Source organism: Urocitellus parryii, chromosome 1 (assembly GCF_045843805.1).
Source record: "Urocitellus parryii isolate mUroPar1 chromosome 1, mUroPar1.hap1, whole genome shotgun sequence".
NCBI classification, from domain to species: domain Eukaryota; kingdom Metazoa; phylum Chordata; class Mammalia; order Rodentia; family Sciuridae; genus Urocitellus; species Urocitellus parryii.
This window is the reverse complement of record NC_135531.1, coordinates 275,312,472-275,320,718: the sequence shown is the minus strand read 5'-3', so window position 1 is coordinate 275,320,718 and position 8,247 is coordinate 275,312,472.

Genomic DNA, 8,247 nt, shown 5'->3' with positions numbered 1-8,247 from the left:
ATGACCTGTGGCCTTGAACACTTTTTTTCTGAGTTTCTCCTGCCCAACAAATAGAATAGAGAACTAATTGCTGATTAACATATAAACTCGGTGATTTAATCACTTGTAAAGCATGCTGCTGAATCCAAAACACCAGCCTGTCAAGTTGTGAGGGAGATGAATAAAACGCCCTTGGTCTAGATGATTGTGCACCTGACGCTGGAGTGGTGGTGACAAGTGGCCGTCCCCAGTGCCTCTCACTGATCTGTAGATCATTCACTTGCCTGAGCTGGGCCCAGTTTTAAAAAGAGTTCTCTTCATTGATTTCATACACAACACAACTGTGTATGAATAATGCCCTCCTTTATCTGAGATGTCTATTTTTCTAAGCCAAACATTTTTCAGACTGCAGAATGTTTCTTCCGAGAATCATTTTGAAATTTCTGGCTGCCTTACTTGTTTACACATACCTTAAAACTATGGAAATTTCTACTTCTGTGGCTGGGGTGTACCTCATGGGCAGAGCACTTGCCTAGTAAGTACAAGGCCTTGGGTTTGATCCCCAGCACTGCAGAACATAAATAAATAAATTTCTACTCGCAATTTTCTCATCACACAAAATCAGTCCTTTAATATCATTGGCAGTGTCTTGGGTCATATTTTTCTAAAATGAATACAGCCCATTTTCAATTATCCTTGGTGATTAGAAACAGGAATTCGACTACAGTTTGGAATCACCGAATGCTACCCCATGCCTGATTAGCCAGCAGTTGTGTTGTGCTCTACCAACCCTCCAAGCTGTTAAGTGATTAAATGGACAAGTTTCCATTGGTTTCATCTCCATTATTTCCTACTCCAATGTCTAGCAGGAGGTTTATGTACTGAAAGTACCACCAAAATAACAGGGATAACAAAAGGCAGCTAATAGGAGAAGCAAAAGCATGGCTGACCAACACACTTGATATCCCCTCTAGTGATCTGAGAATAGCATGGGAATTACCATAGTTAACAATTTGCACGCCATCCTCCTTTGGCTTAGCACCACCACCCATTTGTTATTACAGCTTTGGCTGCTGTTACAGAAGCCCATCCTCTCTGTTTTGATCTGGTAATCATAAAAGCTGAGGCAATGCTATATATGTACATGTGTATTTACCCTAAAATTAGGATAACTAGATTGAAAAACATGCTGTGTGTTTAAAACCACATTACTTGCATTTTTCTGACAACACTAAATAACAAGAGGCAGTGTTAAATCTTCTGAATGGTGCTATAGCCCACGCATCCAGATGTTCACACTTTGAGTGGTGCACTCTAAGTTGTGAAATTTTTAATCCAGTGACCCAGCTGCAATTACTCCAAGTTAGACCTGCTCACATTCGGTTTGCACACTCATTGGTTAACTGACTGTATTCATGGAAGTGGTGACTCTTACCAAAGCAGCAGATGTTCCCATGTCACAAAACTGGAGAAAGACCTGCTTGCAATATTCATGTTGATATCAGAATATTAATCAAGAATTACAGCAAATCTCTCCTACTGATATTACTCTACACAGTTCTTTGAAGACACTTTGAAGGGTTAATTGTATATTTATTTCATGTGCTTTATAGTTTTCCCCTTACATGCCCACGTGACTTTCATTTGACATGTAACTAAATAAAATTTGTCCTCATTAAAGGTGGTTGGTGAGTTTTCATATAAAATCTCTGTTCTTTTGTTCTCAACGGGAACATTCCTAAAGTGAAGCTGAAGACTAATTATCTGTTTGGCTCTTTCACCTGCAACTGTGCTTCTCCAGACCTGGTCACAGAACCTCTGGAAAGAATCACCTAGGATGTTGCTGGGTTGAGTCTGTTTATATGTAAGTTTAAAAAATTAAATTTAACTTTTAAAAAAAACAGAAAAATAAGTAAAATAGATAATGTTAAGCAGGTTCTAGCAAGTTTGAAAGAATAAAAACTTAGGTTCATGCAAAGACTTATTAAAAAGTATCTTTGTTCAAATGGTAAATTTAAAACACAGCTATTTCATTTCTGAAATTTTTATCTCTTACATATGAACAGACAGGAATGAAGATAATTTGTCTTATTTCTTTTAAATAAAAAATTGGAAACAATTTACATGTTCACCAATAGGAAACAAAATATAGTGCTTAGTAAAATTTTGCAATTATTTGGAAAAAAAAAGACCACTCTATATGTGGAATTGGGAAGCAGTCTTCAAGATATCCTTGCTAAAATAAAAAAAAAAAAAAAAAAAGCAAAATAGAGCAATATGCCCTTGGGTTTTATTTATTTGTTTGCAGTACTAGGGGTTGAACCCAGGGACTCATAATCATAAGGACTACATATGTTTAAGGAAGATGGTGCTTACAGCTTATTAAATAATAGGTACAAATGCCCTCATAAAAACTACTCTCTCTCCTCATTCACTGGGACTAGGATTTTAGATACAGAGACAGCCTGAGCAATATGTTTAGTATGTTTCCAATTCCAAATCCAACTAGGGATTGAACCCAGGGGTGCTCTGCCACTGAACTACATCCCCAGCCTTCTTATATTTTGAGAGGGTCTCACTAAGTCATTGAGGCTGGCCTCAAACTTGTAATCCTCCTGTCTCCGCTTCCAGAGTTGATGGATTTATAGGCCTGTGCCACCCCATCCAGCTCCAATTATAGTTTTATTAGCAACAAAAAGATCATTCATACACACATAGGTTTATATACGTGTAGAGCATTTCTTGACGGAGGGGACAAGAAAACTAGAAGTGGTTGGCTCTAGGAAAGAAAATTTGGAGGCTGGCTGGGTCTTTTTTTCTTATGCACATAATGTCTTTTCAATCTAAAACTTGTATCCAAAATAATTTTAAATGCAGATTTGGGGTCCTACTTAAAACCAAAAGGATTGGAAACTTACTGAGTGGGACCAATAAATCTGCTGTCTGGATAAGTTTATCAGCCAATTCTTAGCACACACTAAAACTGGAAGCCCACCCTTTTAGTCAGCTTTGGGTGGCTCTGATCAAAAGTCCGGATAAGAACTACTTAGAGGAGAAAAAGCTTTTTGTTATAGTTGTTTGTTTGTTTGTTTTTGTTTGTTTTAAGGAAAAGTTTATTTTGGCTGACAGCTTTAGAGGTTGAGTCCATGGGCAGCTGACTCTGTAGCTCTGACCCCAAGTGAGGCAGGACGCCATGGTGGACGGCCGTAGAGAGGAAGGCAGCGACCAGGAGGCAGAGACTCCGACACCAAGGACAAAATGTAGATCCCAAGCACAGCCCCAGTGACCTGCTTCCTCCAGCCACAGCCTGCCTGCCTACATATCAGTGGATCAATTCACTGATTAGGTCATAATTCTTGTAATCGAATCATTCACCTCAGAACATTGCTGCCTTGTCTCACACATGAGCTTTTGGGGGACATTTTGGTTTTAAATAGTTGTCCTGACTATCATTTCCTTTTATGCAGCATTCTGGCCAACTGCTATCCGTGAAGCACTTTTATTCCACTACAAAGGCTCTCAGCTCTGTCCTTTTCCAAATCAGAAAACGTAAGCTGGGCTCCTATAGGCACAAAGAAGGTTGATGCGTAGTCCCCACCCTCAACAGTCCGCCTGCCCGAGTAAGCTGCTACCACCGCCCACCAAGAGCGTCCCTGATCCCAGAGCTGAGGGAAATGTGTCTTGTAACCTGTTCCAGTGAAATTGTCTCTGGTGATAGACAAGATGAAGAGAAAGAAAAAAAAATTGAAGAACTATCCACTAGGAATGACCACTTGTCAAAGAACAGACTTGGTCAGAAGTCTCCCTAACACTCTTAAAAACCAACAGGGAGGTGGCCCACACCTGTAATCCCAGCATCTCAGGAGGTGAGACAGGAAGCAACCAGACTCAGCCACCCAGCAAGATCCTGTCTATAAATAAAATGGGCTGCAGATGTGGCTCAGTGGTTAAGTGCCCCTGGGTTCAATCCCTGGTACAAAAATAAATAAATAAATAAATAAACAAACCAACCAACAGAGGTAGAGATGGAGGTGTAGCTCAGGGGTCAAGTGCTGGCTTAGATTATGTGAAGCCCTGGGTTCAATCCAGCAAAATAAATAAATAAATAATAACCAAAAAATAATGCGGGCTTTGTTTCTGTGGGTTACATCAGCAATATTCAGCATACTAGAAATCAAAATTAATTTTTAAAATATGGATTGCTTTATTTTAAAATAACAATAATGAACTGGGCCTGGTGACACATGCCTGTAATCCCAGTGATTTCAAAAGGCTGAGGCAGGAGATAGCAAGTTCAAAGCCAGCCTCAACCATTTAGCGAGGCTCTGAGCAACTAGTGAGAACTTGTCTCAAAACAAAAAACAATTTAAAAAGGACTGGAGATGTAGTTCAGTGTTAAAGCACCCCGAGATAATCCCCAGGACCAATACCAAAAACAAATAACAAACAAACATCAAGAAATATGCCAATATAAATAAGTGTGGGGTTTTTAAAGAAAAGCAGTCATGAGACCAAGTTGAAAGCCAATTTGCTTTATTCATAGAACACCATGTTTACATATGGCAGACACATTGTTGAAGAGGAGGCTGTCTTTTCAAACCCAGGGCCTTTAATAATAACATTTTTATGAAAAATAACTATATTTTCAAAAAAGTAAGAATAGTGCCACAGTCTGGCTGGGCACAAATCACGAGCCACTGAAGCAGGAACAAACTTTATTTCCGCAATCGGCCTTCTCTCTGGACACACCACACACCAACCGGAAATCCCGCCTCCGGCACTTCCCCAACCAATGGGAACTCTCCGGGAATCCCCACGGAGAACTCCAAAGTAGCAGGCCAGGTGGACAGCAGGGGTCTAATATACACAGCTTAACATAACCATTATCATCTCAATGGCTTGCTGGCGTCACCTCTCAACCACTCAGTTCTGGCAAAAATGCCATTCGTACTCGGCTATGGCTCTCAGCAGAATAGTAGCATTGTTTTACCTTTAAATGTTTTATTGTTGTTGTTGATATCTGGTTTAAGAAAAAACAGGTGGATTCTCATAATTGCTTCTGCAAACATGTCTTTGATAACATGCCAACTCGATGATTGGTATTTTTAAAAATCAGTGGAATCTAAAACAATATAAATGGATTTTTTTGTACAATGTTATATTACAATCCATTGAATTAGGTTACACTTTAGATGGGTCTTTACCTTATTTATAATTTTGTAACTGAACGCTTTGGTCATTTGGAAAATACTGGTCTACTTAGTTTTGTAAATCTTCCAAGTATTCTCATATGAGATTTTAAAATCTCATTGCTACTCTGTGTGTATAAACCACATAGTTATTCTATTTACATGAGATATTCATATTAGGCAAATTCACACAGACAGTAGATTAGCGGTTGCCACAGGATAGGGAGAAGTAGGGGCTGGGAAGTGCTGATAATGGTCTCCTTTTGGGGTACTGAAAACGTTCTGGAACTACAGAAAGGTGATAGTGACACAACTTTGTGAATATGTAAAAACCACTTTAAAAGGGTAAATTTTAGAGGATGTGAATTATGTGTCAGCTTTTAAAATTGCATATGTTAACACTTGCCACCAACCTCATTAGAAATGTAAAGTATTGAAAATACTGGAAAGTAGCAAGCTCATGGAGGTTGACGAAAAGTTCTCCAAAATTCTGTGTTTACTTTGGAAAGCCTGAATATTATTATCCTTGGCAAACAAATGTTTTTCTTGAAGAGACAGCCTCCTCTTCAATAATGTGTCTGCCATATGTAAACATGGTGTTCCTTGAAAAAAGCAGATTGGCTTTCAACTTGGTCTCATGACTGCTTTTCTTAAAAACAACCGTTACATTTGAATCTGCGGCGGACATGCTTTGTGTTTCCCTTGCCATTCACACTATTACAAAGACGTGGGCTCAAGGATGAAGATTTAGTGATTTGTACTCTTTCATCAAAGATATCCGTAAGTGAATCTGGCTATGATTAGCCAGCAGTTGCTTGGCGGTGACGAATACCATGACACTAGTGCCTTTTGGTGACACTGCTTTGACTCGAACTCAGGCACTAGCACTTTTACCCACTGTTTTTGCCCCATCGGGGTGAACATCAACAGTTGCTCCAGAATCAGCCACAAGGGAATAAAGTTAGTTCAATCCAAATGTTCCTGCACCACTGTATTTATTCCCATAAAATAATACATATAAATGCATATAAAAGACTTTGTGATCTGTTGCTGCTGGGACCAGATGAACACAAGGAACACAGCAAGTCTATTGATTTGGTCCTGTGTAAGGCAACAGAATAGTCCTGCAGTTCAGCCTCCATGTTCACAGCTGAATCTTTAACTGGACAAGCTACTGCGCCATTAGAAAGTGGCACTGCAGTGCTTTTCTTTTGCTGACTTTCCATCCAGCAGGCATTCAGCAACGTCAGCTGTGCCAGCTTGAGAGCTTCACTCCAAGCTCTTCAGTGCAGTAGCTAACCCTGGGCGGTACTTCAATGGCTCTTTCATTTCTGCTTTGAAAAACTGTTAATGATCAATTTTTGGTTTTTAACAAGCTCATCACATCTACATTTAAAATATGCAATTCCTTTTTTTCCTTAAACCCTGAAACCCTCAAAATGATATCACAATTTAAGAGGTATCAAAAAGGTGAAATTTTTACATCATAAAGCCAAGAAAAAATACCTTTTGAATCATATTTATACTTTTTAGTACGCTTCTTTTCTCTAAATGAAGTTGAAAACTCTAATATGTCAGTTTCATCTTTTTCAGCATCTTTAGTCCTAGATAGTGCAGCTGTGGGCTAAAAGAGAATCTAATCACCATTTATAAAGCTGTGATCCACCTGGCTCAGTGTCATATGCCTGTACTCCCAGAGACTCAGGAGGCTGAAGCAGGAGGATCACAAGTTCAAGGCCAGCCTAGGACACTTAGCAAGACACCCCCCCCACCCTGAAATAAAAATAAATAGGCCTGGGGATATAACTGAGTGGTAAAGTACCTCTGGGTTCAATCCCTAGTACCAAAAACAAAACAAAAACAATCTATGTATGATCCATTCTTAAGCATAATAAAAGTGAATACATTTTAAAATATTGAATTCTAAAATAAGGTTGTAGCATGGTTTAAAACTATCTTGCAAACTAATACAACAGTATGTCTACCTCTTGTATTTCTATATAGGAAAACTTAAGGATACCAAAATTGATTGGGTGATAAGGTAGTCACATAAGTTACAGTAGGTGTCACAAAGGTAACTAGCAAAAGCACAACAGAAGTACTAAGAACAAATTGAGCCTCTGAAAATTCAGTGTGTCACAGGGCATTGTGCTGCACCCCTGGAATCACAGCAGCTTGGGAAGTTGAAGCAGGAGGATCATAAGTTCCAGGCGAACCTTGGCAACTTAGCAAGATCCTGTCTCAAAATAAAGAATAGAAAGGTCTGGGGATGTAGATCAGTAATAGAGTGCCCTTGGGTTTGATCCCCAGTGCCACAAAGAAAACAACAACAACAACAAAAAAAAAAAACCCTCAGCCTAACTAAATCTATTACCTTAGAAAATTGTAGAAAACATAAAAAAAAAATATGCATACACTGAGGAAGGTCCCTGAGAACAGGTGTCTGGGCCCTCTTCTTCCATGGCATCCCAAGCACACAGCACAGTGCCTCAGAGCACAGGGCAGACGTTGAAGACACCTGGTGAAAGCTCTTAGGAGGGACCGCAGCTCCTGAGGGGTGCGCGTGGGAAGCGGCAGCACCCTGTGCTCTGCTGCAGACTCCTGGTGGCTTTGGGTTCACCAAGGACCCTTCAGAGCCATGTCTGGGAGCAAGTAAAGGACCATCTGCAGCACATTTAGGCGTGGGAACAGAGGAGAATCCTTCAGAGCTGAAAGAAAAGGAGCAGAGGGTCTGGAAATAAGGAGGAGAACCAAGGTGTCAAGGGACTGTGAATTGGCCTGGGTTCTGGTGACAGCCCAGAGCCTGGCAAAGGGACTAACACAGCATTTGAAAATCAATTAGCAATGAGAGCTGAGAAGGGTACCAGATGGAAACTCTCAGGGGCCTGGAAGGGAGTAGCTTCCGAAGACTGCAGACAGAGGGTTAGGAATGGCAGGAGGCAGGGAGGCCGAGGACTAAGCAGCCCTGGGAAATCCACCATTAGGAGTTCAGCGGCAAAGACCAGTGCGACACTGAGGAGCACAGAAGGAACAGGGGAAGATTCCTTCAAGGGAAGACCTGTGTTTTTAAGAAAAGAAA